This window comes from Grammomys surdaster, unplaced genomic scaffold (genome assembly GCF_004785775.1).
Source record: "Grammomys surdaster isolate TR1022 unplaced genomic scaffold, NIH_TR_1.0 338, whole genome shotgun sequence".
NCBI lineage: Eukaryota > Metazoa > Chordata > Mammalia > Rodentia > Muridae > Grammomys > Grammomys surdaster.
Window position 1 is genome coordinate 2,322,324 of NW_021604757.1, and position 17,394 is coordinate 2,339,717.

The 17,394-nt window shown below is 45.0% G+C and overlaps 1 protein-coding gene across 3 annotated transcripts in view; it reads right to left on the reverse strand.

Moving 5' to 3' along the window:
- Nucleotides 1–565, reverse strand: part of Phf21a (PHD finger protein 21A) — a 176,476-nt gene extending 175,911 nt beyond the window's left edge. Inside the window, exon 1 of one of the 3 annotated variants that reach the window (XM_028778618.1) lies at nt 315–565. The gene's annotated coding sequence lies outside the window, so the exon portion shown is untranslated. The remainder of the gene's footprint in view (nt 1–314) is intronic. The other 2 variants (XM_028778614.1, XM_028778615.1) reach the window with 2 other exon arrangements.
- Nucleotides 566–17,394: the final 16,829 nt, after the last annotated feature.

Below are 17,394 nucleotides of genomic sequence, written 5' to 3' on the forward strand. Positions count from 1 at the left end.
GGAGAGGAATAGGAAAGGGCACGCAGGGGGGCGCCCCGAAGGGGAAGTTATTGCTGAAATCTCAAGTTGACTGAGGGGTCCTGACAAGAACACCCCCTTTCCCTCCTCCCTCCCACACACCCCTCCCCTCCCCCTACCTCCCCCCCACAACAAACTCCAAGCAAGCAGCCCCTGCTCCTTCCCAGAGACAAACACCAGAGACAAGACAGAGGGAGAGAGGGAGGGGGGAAGGGGGAGGGAGGGGAAATAGAGCTACTCAAGAAAAAAAAGAGAGAGAGTGAGGAAAAGAGAATGGAAAAGCTGGGATACTGCACCCTCCTGCTGCTGGCTGGCTGTCCCCCCTGGCAGCTGGAGGCAGGAACTCTGAGCAGGAGAAGCAGGAGGAGGAGGAGGAGGGAACTCTTCTTCATGGGGAGGGAGGGAAGAGGCTGGAGCTGCTGCTGCTGCTTCTGCTGCTGCTCTGGGCCTCTCGCACTTTTTAGATATTAGTGTGTTAAGATGGTAGGTTGTTCCCTTCTCCCTCCTCCTCCTCCTCTCCTCTCTCTCACTCACTCACACTCTTTCTCTCTCTCTCTCTCTGGGCTGTTTCTTTCCTCCTCTTCCCCAGGCAAGGGGGGGTGGGGAGGAGGGGGTGGGGGGAGGAACTGGAGCCTCCTCCTCCTCCAGGAGAGACACACACAGGCCCCGGGCCGGAATGGGGAGGGAGGAATCAGAGCAGCAGGAGAGAAACTGTGGGAGACAAACAAGCCCAACTCTTCATCCTCCTCCTCCTCCTCTCAGCAGCAGCAGCGAGCACCACCAGCCCATTCACCACCCGGCCCCGGGCCGCAGCACCTCCGCCGCCTCAGCCCGGGGATCCCTCCGCCCAGGCCCAGACACACTCGCCCGCGCGGGAGCCCGCCGCGCGGCCCCGCCGGCCCGCCGCCGCCGCCGTGCGCGCCCCCGCCGCTCCCGAGAGCCGGGCGAGAGGGACTGGAGCTGGAGAAGCGGGGACGAGGGAGAGCGGGCAGGCGGGCGGGGGCCGGGCGGAGCCGGACCGCGGCGGTCCCGGGCCGCCCCGCACCCCTGCGTGTGAGCCCGTCGCTCGCGGGAGGCGCGGGGGACCCCACGGGGGCACGGGGCGGCGGCGGGGGCCCGCGGCGGCGCTCGGGCGGGCGGACTACTTGACGTGTCGGTGCGGCGAATTTATTTCACTTTGCCTAAGGAACGGGGTGTGCTGCGGCACCCATTGCCTAGGGAAAAAACCCGGATGTAAAGTGAGTGAAACTAAACTAGAGTGAAGTAGGGCAGCAGCAGCCAAACTCCGGTGCAGCGGCGGCGGCGCTGGGGCCGAGCGGCCGCCAAACTCCCGGCCCGCCGCCGCGCCGCAGCCCCGGCCAGGCCCGAGCCCCGGTCCCCTCCCGCCGTCGGGAGCTGCTGGGGGGCTCCCGAGCAACCCCAACTCCCTCCAGTGCAACAGCAGTTTGCAGGGGTGGGGGTGGAAAGAAGGCAGGAGCGAGGAGGAAGCACTGCAATGGGGGAGCGAGTGGTCCAGGCAACAGGAGAAGATGCAAGCTCAAGTCGAATGCAACATGCAATCCCCGGCCACCCCGCCCCCTTTGCAAATAACTACCCTTGAACCACTTTATTAGCCGTACCGAGTCCCACTCTAGCTCCGGGGAGGGGCGGGGGACGGGGTCCTTCGCTCACCTTTATTTATTGCTGCTTTCTGCCCCCCTCTCCATGTTTTTTATTCCTAAGTTCTTTTGTTCTAAAGGGGGATGATGGCATTTACTTTTCTGCTTTGTGTAGCAGGGCAATCACTGGGAATCGGCCACGTATAATCCGGCGGTTTGTCATATTTTATTAGTGAAAGTATTTTATGCCTAGTCCACCTCCAAGGACTGTATGTAACATGGAGAACTGCAGGGGCGGGGGTTGGGGGGGCGACATCAGAAGAATTCTTGTTTTCAGAGATTTCTTGGCGGGGCGGGGAGGGCCTCTCTCTTTTTTTTTTTTTTAAATCATTGAGGAGGTTCATTTAAATTATTAAATCGATAGTTTTCAACTTGAAGCTTAATGCTTTTGCACGAGTGAATTGTTGGGTTGTAAAATAACCCCCAACCACATTATTTTTTTTAAAGTAAAAAAAAAAATCCTAGCTCTTAAAAAAATCTCATCTGGACAGTGATCTCTGTTCCTGAGCTACACGCTGGACTTAACGTAGTGTTAGCCTTCCTATGTTAAATAACAATAAACCTCAACCTCAACGGAATACAAATGGGAGCTGGGGGTGGTTTTGTTTTTAAGGCTCAGCACTTTTGTAGCATCTGCCACTACGCATTTTCCAGGCATTGATTAACCATGCAACTCCCATAGGCATGAAGTCCAGTTTTTGCAGATAAAGAGCAACAGTAGTAAGATGATTTGCCCAAAGTCAAAGGGAGTCGCTGGCAGAACCAGGGAGAGCCTTAGACTTGATTTGTTACTAGTCATGTCTTTTCCATTAAATATATTTTCTCCAGGAAATAGTATTTAAAAATAAGCGCACAAGATCTTACCAGAGGGGCTTTGAGATCACTGACTATGAAGAGATTTTCTTCTGTGAACTGCAAAATTTAAATTTAGCTTCTCAAGAGAAAGCATTTTTAAAAATTCTGATTTCTTAAAAGTAAAAAAAAAAAAGTGAACTTTGTTTTCGCGTATAGGCCATTTAGTACTAGTTTTATGTTAAAAAGGATTCACAGCAGAAAGTGTAAGAGTTTGAGAGTGAAAAATGAAAGGCCCCTATTAATGATTCAGGAATCCTGGATGAACTCATTCTATGAAGCTCAACCTGTAACTCAGACAAGACAAACTTCAGAAGGAGGAGCTGCCACTAAGACTTAGCTACAGCACCAAGGATGACCAGTGTATTTAAGAGAGGATAGGGGTTTGTCAAGCTGTCAGTACACCACTGGAACAGTAATCTCAGGTGTCTTTTCAAATCATTCCAAGATGGCAACATTGTTTTACCAGAGGAAGGCAACCTTAGTGTTCTTTTTGGGAGAAAAAAAAAGTGTGTGGGGCCGGGGGTAGGGGGAGTTATGTTCAAACTGGGTGTAGATGTGTAAATCCTTATAGAGCAGATCAGCAAACATTTTCTGTAAAAGCCCAGATTGTAAATATCTTAGATTTTAAGTACATAAGCCAAGCAACAGCTTGTTACCTCATGTTGCTGTTTAAAAATTCTCCACAGACTACGTGTAAACAAGTGTGTCTGAATAAGTGTTCTAATAAAGTTTTATTTTCCACATTGACATTTTGAGTTGAATGTGCTTTTCATGTTATGAAATGTGTTTTGGTTTACTTTCAACTTTTTAAAAAATTTCACTTTAGCTTTTTCAGCACCAAACCAAGTTCTGGGAGGATGGGGTATAGTGGCTGTCCTTCGCTCATGTCTCCTCCTGAGGGTTCAGGTTGAGTAGTCAGTGAACATCCCCCAGGGAGTGTTTGTACAGCCATTAGAAATCAGAATTTTGAAATACCAGATAGTTACACTTTAATTTCTTTTTTGTTGTTGTTGGTTTGTTTGGTTTTGGGGTTTGAGATTATGGGGGGGGGTTGTTGTTACTGTTGTTTCGTTTTGGTTTTTGAGATAAGTTCTTATGCTGTAATACAGGCTGGTTTAAAACTCATTCTGTTGCCCAGGTTGGCCTTCAACTTGCAGTAATTCACCTGCCCCAGCCTCCTGAGTGTTAGAATTACAGAGATGAGTCACCACTCCTGGTTTCACCATTACTGTGTATTGTCTTAACATTCTTGAGGCTCTCAATATTCGTGGAGAAGAACATTCTACCTTGATTCTTTGACAGGCAATCTTTTCCATTTTATACTAGGAGAGTAAAGTATAAAGGGATGTCTAAGCCTGCAGTCTGGTACCTAAGAACGTAATTCTCTTTTTTAGCTAAGCTACTTTGGGCAAGTTACTTCACTTCTCACCACCTTGGTAGCCCCCATGTGTACTGTGAAGGTGTTGTGGCTGGGCTTGTAAGAGTGTCATGTTTAACATGCTCAAGGCACTTGGCTCAGTCCCCAGCACCCAGACAATGGTGAGCCAGATTTCCCAGAGCTGTTGGAAAGATGAGTGGAGCTGGAGAGACACTAAGGAGGCAGAAACAGGCTGACCTCTGAATTCTAGGCCAGTCTGGCCTACATAGCACGTTCCAAACTAGCCAGGGCAACATAGTATCAAAGAAGAAAAGGAAGGGGCGGGCGATGGTGGCGCACGCCTTTAATCCCAGCACTTGGGAGGCAGAGGCAGGTGGATTTCTGAGTTCGAGGCCAGCCTGGTCTACAGAGTGAGTTCCAGGACAGCCAGGACTACACAGAAACCCTGTCTTGAAAAACCAAAAAAAAAAAAAAAAAAAGAAAGAAAGAAAGAAAGAAAAGGAAGGAAGGAAAGCAAAGCAAAAGAGAAGATGATTAGTTGAGATACTTCCCTAAAGTGCTTCTCATGGTCCTCGGTAGGGAAGACTGCATAAGGCATCTTTCCTTGTGCCCAAACGTTCATCTGCATAGTTGGAGGTGGACATGTGATGTCAGCTCACCATGACAGTGCAATAGAAATTCAGAGTGTCGCTGGTGGATTCTAGTTAGTAAGGTACGGAGATTGATTTGAATAGGGCTCTCATGCTTTACGAATCTTCGTATGTCTGGCATGGGGCACTTTGGCTTTCAGAACCTTGGTGTTCCATATGTGATACAGATGACTCCTTATAGGGTTGATGTAAGGGTTAAGATCATTCATGCTAAAGGAAAACAAGTGCTCTCAGAGTGTTCTTCTCAGGGAGAAGCTGAAGGTCTAGTCTACTATCAAAAGCTCCTTTGAGGTAAGCCATACCTCAAGGTTTTTCAGAAATGAGCAGTGGGCCAGGCTGCGAGGCTTCCCTCGGTATTGAGTACTTGCGTTATGAGTGAAGTTCTAACAGCACACATGCACACACAATAAAAGCGTTAATAATCCTGATGGTCGTCCGTGATATCACGACCTAATTATCCCCCAGAAGTGTTTGATGTCATCCAGACTTGGTGGATCAGGCTTGTTACCACAACTACTCTGTAACTGAGGTAAAGGATCAGTGAGATCTTGTTCAAATTAAAACAAAAGGACTGAGAATATAGTTTAATAATAGAATGTTTGCCTGGAATGAGGTAGGCCAGTCAAAGTCCTCAGTTCAAAAAAGAAAAGGGCAAGTTTGCAGCCATGTCCCATTGAACAAGAGCAAAACTCGCAGCCATGTCCCCATTGAACAAGAGCAAAACTCGCAGCCATGCCCCCATTGAACAAGAGCAAAACTCGCAGCCATGCCCCCATTGAACAAGAGCAAAACTCGCAGCCATGCCCCCATTGAACAAGAGCAAAACTCAAACTGTGTCCTAATTTTTTTTTAATTTGTTCATGTTTCTGTACTCACCTAGTCAAAGACCAACCTGTAGGAGTCCCACCTCTCCTTCAGCTGTGTGATTTCCAGGAACTGAACTTGGGTCCACGGGCTTGGCAGCCAACATTCTACCCACTGCGTCATCTCGCCAGTCCTCACATTTTGAATGTTGTAAATATCAGGTGTAGTTCTTGCTTTCCTAAAAATAGTCAAATATTTATTCCTATATGTTCCTGTCTTTTTAGTGTTCTAATCTCCAAAATTAGAAAGATACTAAAATCTTCTCTTTTTAAAATTTTACCAGTTAATTTGTCTCTGGAGACAGGGTCTCACCTAGCCCACGCTGGGCTTGAACTGCATGTTGTAGAGCCAAAGATGTCCTCCTGATTGTCCTTCCCCTGCCTTCCAAGTGGTGAGATTATGCTAATACAATATTCTTGTATTTTTTGTGATTTCTGTTTTTTTCACTTACTTTGTTATAGTTATGTTCTTAAATTCCCTGTGTAAAATAATAGGTAGAATAATAGGTAGAATTCTACATAGTTATTATTTCAATGGGAAACCATTTAGGAGAGAGAGAGGTGGGGGGAGGGAGGGAGAAAGAGAGAGAGAGAGAGAGAGAGAGAGATCAGAATGATTCAAGTTTCATAGGTCTATTTAAAAAAATGGATTGAGAAACCTGAATAGGGCGTTTTGCACAGTAACTGGTTCTGTCTGTCTGTCTGTCTGTCTGTACACATATATGAATACATACCTATATACATATGGATAGTGATTGTGTAAGATAATGAGAGGACCAGTACTGCATGAGAAAGCTGCCAATTAGTCCTTGGCAGGGGTGGGGGTGTATGTTTTTACTGTTTGAAATTCTGCCAAGTTCTAGAACATCAGAGACAATTACACAGGAAGAGATTCCTTTAAAATCAGAAATCCAAGGAGACACTTCTTCGAGCCTTCAAGATAGGTCAGTGGGTTAAGGGCACTTTCTGTCGGCCTGAATTCAATCCCTCCAACCCACATGAAGGAAGGCAAGAACCCCGACTCCTACAACTTGACCTCTGACCTCCACCCTTGTGACATGGTACACATGTACTGTGAGGTGTGGGAGTACATACACAAATAAATAGTCACCTTTTAAAAAAATCCGTGTGTGTGTGTATGCATGTATGTGTATGACAGGGGTGCGTGTGTGTGTGTGTGTGTGTGTGTGTGTGCATGTATGTGTATGACAGGGGAGGTGGGGGAGATATCAAATTCAGGATAGGGAACCAAGAGTAGAAGAAACACTGAACTAGACCCAACATCCTGGATAGACTGACTCATCCAGGTAGCTATTCATGTTTAACTGTATCTTGAAAAACACACCCTCATGCCTTTTCCAGAAGCAACTTGTTCGTATCAGGGAGCCTGACACTAAAATCTACAATGGAGTCCTGGGGAGCGAGCTCAGTCGGTAAAGTGCTGAGCAAGAATGGAGACCTGAGTTTGACCCCCAAACCCACGTTAAAAACCAGGGATGATGGCACATGCATGCGAGTGTCAGAGGCAGATCTGTGAGGGCTCACCAGCCAGCCTGGCCAGCTGAACTGGTGCCTTCTAAGCTAATGAGAAGCTCTGTCTTAAAAAGAACAAGGTGGACAATACCCGGGCACAACACAAACACACATACACGCTATCTCAGAATCTACAAGGGTCCAAATCAAAGCTGTATAAATATCTGCCTTAAAGCTGATGAAACCACTAAAAGTACCACAGGGCAATCTTCCAAGCCTGGAGATGTTGAAAAAACTTTGTCAACTTGTTATTTCCACCTTTAGTTTATCTGTACTCAACATAAATAAATGATATTGTGAGCTGGCAGAAAGACACTGTCTGGTATAAGGTGTTCCCAGATTTGAAGTGGAAGAGGCAGACCTGGAGCCTACAGGCTCAGTCGGCCATAAGTAATCACTTCATCTCACTAAACCTACTCCCTTACAAAACAATGATAGCTAATCAGCCAGCTCGTGGGGGGCCAAGATGTCAGTGAAAAGCAGGGCTCATTCATGAGGAATTAAAAACTCTGGGATTTACAGTCTGGGTTGACCTTGGGCAAATGATGCCCTAGTGAACGATGCAGTTTCTTTATGTGCAAAATGCAGAAGTAACGGTGAAACTTTATAGAGCCGTTCTGAAGCTTAAAGCTGACAGTGTGGGAGACATGCCTGCTCAGTGTTAGGGAGGACCTTTGGTAAGTTGTATCACACTGTACAAAAGCTACCATTTAATTTGTGGTCATTTCTTTTCTGTCAACATTGACACCTGGAATTCTGAAGCACCAATTAGTGAATTCTTTTTAAAAAAATTGTCCCGTGTCCAATCCCAGTCACAAGCAGCAGCATTATAAACTGTTGTGTACAACTTCTGTCTTCCTAGTGCATCAGTAAGGACGTGGGTGAAGTAACCTAAGAGTCTCCCTTCACTGAAATAACGTTTTAATAAGTTCTGGTCCCTTCTGTATCATGCACCTCTGTATCAAGCTTGTGATTCTGGCTGAGCCTGCCCAGTCAGGATGGTGTTTGTTCCTTGGACATTTATATTAACTAAATGCTGCTTGGAAATTCACCTTGCTCCAAACATTGACAAATTTCAGTACAGTCCTCAAAGTGAGGTTTCTAAGTTAAAATACAAACAAAGGGATCTGAAAGTCTCTTTTCTAGAAACTTTTTGAAAAGATTCATTTATTATTATTTCATGTGCATGCTAGCTTTGACTGAATGTATGTCTGCATACTACATGCATGCAGTGCCTGTGAAGGACAGAAGATGTCACATCCCAGGTACAGGAGTTAACAGACAGCTGGGAGTTACCATATAGGTGCTAGAAACTGACCTGGGTCCTTTGGAAGAGCAGTAAGTGCTCTTAACCATGTATCCAGTCCTTCTTCTCTGGAAACTTTGAGGTTGAAGGAGTAAAGTATGCACATTATACATTGCTTGTTTTGGTGAATTTTTACAAAGCAAACACACTTCAGTTCTCCCTGGTTTATAGTCAGAAGGTTCTAAAATAATCATGTATTTCACCACTTGGGGGAATAATTTTTTTAAAAGACTATAATGAAGTTTGGGGTGGGGGAAGACAGTGATCGGGGATTTCCCACACAAGATAGCAATGTGATTTTGCTATCTTGCACATATGATTTTGAATTATCAAATGAAGATAAGCAAAATTATTGGCTGGACCCAGATCACCAAAATCACATCACCATCCACCTGCCGCTTGATACATGTTCTCGACAATTTACTTCAAGGGCTTCAGTCCTCATTTGTTAACGGGGTGATAATAATAGGATTGTTGTTAGGATTAAATGAAGTAACACTCATATGGACTTGGATGAGCCTGCCACTTAAGCTCTCGATAAAAGTAAATCATTATCCTTTTAGGATGGCGCCCCTGGGGACAACAGGAAGAGTTATGGAGATCTCAAGAATTCTTTTAGAGGGAAAAAAAAAGATTTTTTTTTTTTTTTTTTTTTTTTTTTTTTTTTTTGTCTAGCAGAAAAACTGGATCAGAATGGCTCAGGGGTGTTATCACAGAGCTCCAGGACTCACAGCAGCAAGGAGGGTAGGTCTGTAGTCAAGGCTGGAGAATGAGAGCAAGGCTCATATCTGGGGGTGGCAGCCAGGTTGATGAACCGTGTAGCTGTGAAGATAGCACGGCTCTGAAGAGAAAGCCACAGGGGTGTGCCTGGCATCCAAACACGACATGACCTGATTTGCTCAGAGACCAGAGGACAGCCTGAGCGATTTGACATGGACGTAGAAAGCAGTGAGAGACTCAGCAACCACAGAGTCCATAGGGTGGGAGGCTTCAAAGGCCTGTGCCCAGAAACATAGAACCTCTCAGGACTTTACCCAGAACCTAGTGACCTGACCGTAGCACCTTGCAGTTTATGAGAAACCTTGGGCCTTTAAACTCAGTGCGCCTTCACATGGAAATAGCGAAAATTTTGTACTCGGACCAACCCAGAATGCTATATGAGAGAAGAAACAGTAGTACTCCAGGGGTGGAACACCATCCCAGCATGGGCAAGGCCTTGGCAGGATATGTGACAGAGGAGTCTCTCCTGAGTGATAGAAACAAGCAGTGCCCCCAAATCCAGCCGGATTGATTTCAACTGCATTATTAAATTTGTCTTCTATCCTTGGCACTATGTCACAGCTGCTCCTCATTCTGAGTGAATTCTCTCTCCTTGACTGGTTACAGGAGATCCATAAGAATGCAGCAGGGGGACTGGAGAGATGGCTCACAGGTTAAGAGCACTGGCTGGTCCTGAGTTCAATTCCCAGCAACCACATGGTGGCTCACAACCATCTGTAATGAGATCTGATGCCCTCTTCTGGTGTGTCTAAAGACAGCAGCAGTGTATTCTGATATAGAATAAATAAATCTTAGAAAAAAATTCAGCAGAATTACTATGATAAGTGTAACCTACTTATAATGGCTAAACTTGATCATCAGCTTGGCACATCTGAGAGGAAAGAACCTCAGCCGAGGACTTGCTCCCATCTGATTGGCCCATAGGCATGTCTGTGTGGCATTTTCTTGACTGTCAATTGATGTAGAAAGGGCCTAGTCCACTGTGGCTTGTGCCATCCCTAAGCATGTAGGCCTGGGCTGTGTAAGAAAGGGGAAGCCAGGGGCAGTAAGCCCGTAAGCAGCATCCTTCGTGGCAGTATTTCTCAGCCTGTGGCCTGTGACCCCTCCGAGGGTCAAATGATCCGCTCATAGGGCTCGAACGTCAGATATTTGCATTATGATTCATACCAGCAGCAAGATTAGTTATGAAGTAACAATGAAAATAATTTTATGGTTGGGGGTCACCACAACATGAGGAACTGTATTAAAGGGTCACAGCGTTGGGAAAGTTGAAAACCACTAACCCATTGTCTTTCCTTTAATCTTTTTCATCTCTTCTGCTTTAATCTCCTGCTTTGACTTTCCTCAATGATGGACCATAACCTATAAACTAAAATAAATCATTCCTTCCCCACATTGCTTTTTGGTCATGGTGTTTAATCACAGCAACAGAGAAGCAAACTAGAAAACTAGTGTTCCCTTAACCTGGGCTTGGTGGCGCAAACCTTCATGATCCCAGCACTCAGGTGGCAGAGGCAGGCAGATCTCTGAGTTCAAAGCCAGCCTGGTCTACAAAGTGAGTCCCAGGACAGTCAGGGCTGTTACATAGAGAAACTCTGTCTCAAAAAATATAACAAAACAAAACAAACAAACAAAAATCCAGGGATGGCTTTTCTGTGGCCTGTGGGTTTCCCAGAGCCTGAACTTGAACTCAGAATCCTTCTCAGCATAGCCTGGACATCATAATTTTGTTCTGTTTGTTTGGGCAGAGTCTCACTATGTAGTCTCGGTTGCTCTCAAACTCGATGTATAAAACATTGGTTGGTTGGCCTTAAACTCACAGAGATCCACCTGCCCCTGACTGCTGGGATTAAATGTGTGCCCTGTCTCACCTGGCCCCATCCGGCAGTCTTTATCAGTTATTTGGAACCTGACACAGACCTGGAATAACTCTGGAGCCTTTCCATAGCTACTTCTCCAGCACCATGCACTGTGTCGGGTAGAAAATCATGCCGGGCTCAGCTCGGCACGCTTAACTTAAGCCCTGGCTGGGTAACAACTGCCTCTGTTTAGGAACCTGCTCTCATATTTCTGAGTTCATAACTGATTTATGACCTATAAATATAGTCACATCAACCTCATTGCTGAATAATTTACATACTAAGGTCATGCTCTTTGGATGAACCTGACATTCATTAGTGTTGAAACTAACCAGCCATGGGCATCCAAGCCAGAACCCATGGAAGACCTATACCCCAAAGTGATGGAGCAGAAAAGCAGAAAACTTAGATTTGATTTCCTTAATGAACATTTGGTCAATCTACTTCTCTATAGCCTCACACTCTTCATCTCTAAAATGGGACTCACAGATGTCAATGCTGGGAGAGCCAGAAAAATGATAAATATTAGTCTAGGTATGGTGGTGCATGCTGGGAATCCCAGCACTTAGGAGGTGGAGGGAGAGGATCAGGAGGACAAACCCATCCTCGGCTATAGAACAGGGTTACATAGAATCAGTCTCAGAGAAAAAGAAAAAAAAAATTAAAAAAACAAAAAACAAAACCAAGAATGAATAAATGAATGCATATCTTTAGGTTCCAGGTGTTAAGAACTTTGGAATCTTAACCTCTTTCTGTCACGTAGCCCTCTTTGATGAAAACACATTTACATTGATTATGTAAAGAAGCCCACCGGGCGATGGTGGCGCATGCCTTTAATCCCAGCACTTGGGAGGCAGAGGCAGGCGGTTTTCTGAGTTCGAGGCCAGCCTGGGCTACAGAGTGAGTTCCAGGACAGCCAGGGCTACACAGAGAAACCCTGTCTCGAAAAACCAAAAAAAAAAAAAAAAAAAAAAAAAAAAAAAAAAAGAAGCCCAAAGCCTTCAGGACTAGGATGCTGATGCTGATTTATAGCCTATAGAGTCTCCATCTGTAAAATGGGCACATCATGTTTAATCCTCTTCTTTACTTACAACAAACTGGTGAGATAGAATTGGCAAACAAGGCCTGGGCAAGACATTCGACAAGTAAAGCGCTCGCCACAAGACGCTGATAACCTGGGTTTGATCCCAGGAGTTCTTGGTAGAAGGAGAGGCTCAACTGGCAAACATCACCCTCTGACCTCTACAGAGGCATCCTGACACCCTCACATCACACGCTCAGGTGCAACAATAATAAATAAAATAATTTTTTAGAAACGGTAAACTATTTGCAAATGAATGAACTTGAAAGTAGCTCTGTGAAGGGACAAAGAGAATTAACTAAGTGAACCCAAGATGACGCTGCCGGCATCATTTCTCCACCTGGGCTAGCCAACAAAACACCAAACAGGAAGCAGCAGAGGGGGGTGGGAGATGGCATCGGGAACTGAGGAACTGAAACAGCGTTATGTTAAAATACACTGAGAATAAGAACAGGAAGATAAGAGATATTCCCAATAGCCACCAGGGGACGTCCCACTCCCCGAAGGTGCAGATGTTTGTTGCAAACAGTGTGATGTGGGAGCCACAGACACTTCCTTTGAATACTAGCTCCTCAATTAGCACGAGAACAAACTTACCACTTTCCCAAGCACACTGTGTTGTCAAGGTTTATCTCATAGAAGAAACACTCACTTCCATTGTAATCTGGGTGAACCCTGTACTCCATTTGACAAATGTCAGGGGAGTGACTGGAGCAGACCTGTTCCTCCAGGAAATGCTTCCACCTAGGCTTTGTGACTAACAGTGCCTAGAGACAGCTCATTTTATCCTCCAAAGTCCTCACCTCAGCAATTTAGGCAAAACCCCAAAGATCACAGAATAAAGCCTACTGAGACTCTGACAACATTAACATGGTGCTTTCCTGTTCACATGGCATTGAGACCTAAGTCAATTTACAATTTTGTTTTAAAGAAAAAGGTTTGCAAGATTAAAAGTGAAAAGCACGAAAAACCAAACAACTTGTAACAGTGGCCTCGTTTCTTTCTTATTCATGCATTCATTTATTTACTTTTTGCTTGGGTATTGTTTGTTTGTTTGCTTGTTTTGTTGTTGTTTTTGTTGTTGTCATTGTTATTGAGACAGGGTCTCCTAGAGCTCACTGTATAAATCAAGCTGAACTCATAGATTAGCCTCCATCTCCCCTGTGCTGGGATTAGTGGGGTACCATGGAGCCCAGCTACGTTACTTTTGTTGTTGTTTGGTTTTGTTTTGTCTCATGTAGCCCATGCTGGCCCCAAAGTTGATTGCAGCTGAGGAGAATGACCTAGACCCCCTTGGTCCTCTTGTCCCACTATGCCTGGTGATCTATTTTTAAAAACATAAACTCTCAGGCTGGTGAGGCACAGAGGGTGAAGGCACTTGCTGCCAGCCTCTGAGTTTGATCCCCAGAACTCACATGGTGAAAGGAGAAAACTGGCTTTCTCCCACAACTTGTCCCATGTCCTCCACAGGTGTGCCCAGAATGCACGTGCACATGTTCAGACAGACCCCCAATAAATAGATAAATAAATCTAATAAACATTTCTACTAAATAAATAAACTGGAACAGAATGGTGCTCAGTGGTATAGCACTTGCTTAGTGTGTGATAAGGCCTGGGGCTCGAGCCCCCCAAATATTTCAAGATAAACAAATAAAAGATTCTCTCCAAGAGAAGGTGGTTTACATAAGAAGTAAGTCATTGTGGTCCATTTTCAGCTAGGAGATGCAGTTAGAGCACCAGTGAGTACAAAAGAAGAGGAGGCACTGGGCACCTGTCCTCCCCAGCTAGCACAGCTGCCTGCTTGCCTGGGTACGTTTTAGTTTATCTTAGCATTGAAAAGTTACAATCTGTTACAGGCTGACCTCACTGAATCAGAAAAGGGGAGAGGCTCATAGCCTCAGAAGGATGGATGGGATTATTCTAGACAAGTGGGATAGACTGTACTTACCTGAAGAACTCATCCAACAAGAAAATCAGGAGGCAGGGGAAGTCAATGGAAATATAAATACCACTGTTTTGTGCCAAATCAGAGCAGCAGCCATTCTGCCTTTTATCCAGGCTGATGTCCAGCTTCTGCGGAACCCAAACAAACAAACAAACAAACAAATAAATCTGTCTCACTTTCACTGTTCTGTGTCTCCAGGACTGTTATGAAGATGGCTGTTTCTTACAGCTTATCTAGTATTTTCCTGGCTGGGAAATAACTTTGTAAAGTGTCTGCTTGGCGAGCATTAGGGCCTGAGTTCGGGCCTCAGAACCCCCTTTAAGAAGCCTGTGTCTTAGCTGCTTTTCTATTACTTTGAAGAGACACTATGACCAAGACAACTTATAAAAAACAAACCATTCATTTAAGGGCTTGCTTACAGTTTCAGAGGGTAAATTCAGGACCATCATGGTAGGGAGCATGATGCTGGAACAGTAGTGAGAATTTACATATGAATGAGAAACAGTAGGCAGAGAGAGAGGGGGAGGTGGGAGGGAGGGAAGGAGGGAGGGAGGGAGCACCCATTCCTAGTGACATACCTCCTTTAGCAAGGCCACATCTCCCAGTCCTTCCCAAACAGTTTCACCAACTGGGGACCAAGTATATGAGCCTCAGAGACCATTCTTAAACCATCACAAGGAAGCATGGTATCATACACTTGTAATCCCAGTGCCAGGGAGTCAAAGACAGAAGGATTCTTGGAGCTCACTGGCCATACAGATGAGCCTACTAGGATGCACGCCAGGCCAAAAAAAATAGCCTGTTTCAAAAAGGCAAAGTGGGTGGTGTCAGACACTGACTTCTGACATCCATGTGAATACCCACCCACACCTGTGAAGATGCACCTGAATATAGATGCCTGTATACACCTACACACACACACACACAGATCAGCAAGGTCAGTCAGTAAGGGGCTTTTCACCAAGCCTGATGGCCTAAGTCCACAGGAATTGACATGGTGGAAGTAGAGAACCAGCTCCTGCAAGCTGTCCTCTGGCTTCCATTTTTTTTTTTTGTTTTTGTTTTTGTTTTGTTTTTCCAGACAGGGTTTCTCTGTGTAGCCCTGGCTGTCCTGGAACTCACTCTGTAGACCAGGCTGGCCTCGAACTCAGAAATCTGCCTGCCTCTGCGTCTCCAGTGCTGGGATTAAAGACGTGCGCCACCACTGCCTGGCCTGGCTTCCACTCTTAAGCATGTGCTCCTTACAGATACATACAAATAAAATGAAATTATTAAAAAATTTAATATTTTACAGTAGAGTTTCATTTTTATTTTATCAAACTTAAAATTTCAGAGAAATTTTGGCTTTTATCCTTGATGTTTTTACCAGTTGCAAACAGTTCTCAAGGCTTTCTGTCTTCAGTGTTCTGCCTTAGGAGGAGCCTTTTGCTTTCCTTTTCCTTTTTCAGAGTTATTTATTTTTATTTTATGTGTATGTGTGGGTTGCCTACATGTATGTCTGTACATCGTGTGTATACTGCCTGCAGAGGCCAGAAGAAGGCATAGGGTCCCCTGGGACTGGGGTTACAGATGTTATAAGCTGCTATGTGCATTCTGGGATTCGAATCCAGATCCTCTGGAAGAGCAGCTAGTGCTCTTAACTGCTGAACCATGTCTCTAGTCCAGCATTTTGCTTTTTGACATGTCTTGGAGTCTTCAGTGTCTTTGAACCCAGGTCCAAGTGCTTTTAGTAACTCATTGGTCAGCTGAAAAAAGTCACAGATTCAAGAAGCTTTTAGTTTTCCGTCTTTTAAAAATTGAATTTAATTTTTGAGAAAGGGTTCCACTATGCTGGCTAGTCTGGACTCATTATGTAGACAAGGCTGGCCTTGAACTAAAAGAGATCCTCCTGCTTCTGCCTCCCAAGTGCTGTTATCAGAAGCATGAGCCACAACACATGTTTTTTTAAAAAATTATTATTATTATTATCATTTTTTAAATCAAATTGCAATTTTTACTTGTTCACATAGGGATTATAAACACAAAAAGGCAGGACGTGGGGAAGGGGATGACACTGGAGTGTGGATGTTCAGGGGGAGTACAGATATCTTTCAGAACAGGGTATCGGCTGGGTGAAGGTTAAGGGGACAGGTCACTATGACTCTGCCTATTATTCACTTGTCCTTATCTAAGTTGGTATTATTTGCCAAGGCTACCTATTTACAAGGTCTATGACTACTCAAGCTGATAAATTTCCACAAAAAGCTGCCTGCTTACAATAGCTTATAGCCATCTGTTTCCATATTTTTCCACAGAGACCCAAGACTTGATGTTAGTATACATGTATGATAGGCCTATTGCTGATTTTACAACACATGTTTTTATTTTATTTTTTTAACTTGTTTGTGTTGTGTGTGTTTGCCTACATGTGTGTATGTACCCTACATGGGTGCCTGGTGTACACAGAAGCCAGAAGATGACAATGGCTCTCCCAAGACTGGAGTTAGAAATGGCTGTGGGCTGCTATGTGGATGCTGGGAATTGAACCCTGTCCTGTGGAAGAACAGTTAGCACTCTTATGCACTGAGTCATCTCTCCAGTGCCCCATCCTTTCGATTTTCATCTTTAAATATCCATGCCCTGTCATGCCAGAATAATCAGTGGATTTTAAAGCAAGGATCCCAAAAACATTTCTAATGACTATTTTTCCCATGAAGATGTAGTGTTAATAATTAACAGGAAAGAAATAATCACTTCCGTTTACTAAGCATCTGGCCCAAGTGTTTTGTACACATTCAAAATTTCATAGATAAGGAAAGTGAGGCGCAGCGGGGGTGGGGGGGGGTCTAGTCATTGCCCCAGGCTACATAAATAGAAAATGGCAGAACTGGAGTCCTGCCCATGGCTACTGAGATTCCGGTCCTGCTCAATCCTGGTAACTCTCCTAAGGCCTATGATGGGCTAGCACCAGGCTGAGAAGGACCAGGAAAGTCTTTGAGAATGGATGTCTCCTGAGGCGAGGGTCCCCAGAGTAAAGCAACTCTCTCCTTCAGTGTCAAAAAGAGAAGGCAGGGTCTACCCTTTAGACCAGTGTGTCTCAGCCTTCCTAACGTTGCACCTCTTTGTTACAGCCCCTCATGTTGTGGTGACCCCCAACCATAAAATTATTACCGTTGCTACTCCATAACTGTGATTTCACTACTGTTATGAATCATAATGTAAATATTTTTGGAGACGGAGGTTTGTGACCCACAGGTTGAGAACTGTAGAGACAGCTGTTTGGCATGGTGAATTGTGTGGGGCTAGAGCTGGAAGTGCTTGGGCTCAGATCTTTTCATTAAGGGACCATAGCTAACAACCATGGCAGAAGCAGGGAGGTATTTTAGGAAAGCCGTCTGTGGGAGGAGCTAAGGTGGGAGGAGTAAGCTAGGAGAGAGGAACAAGAGAGAGAGAGAGAGAGAGAGAGAGAGAGAGAGAGAGAGAGAGAGA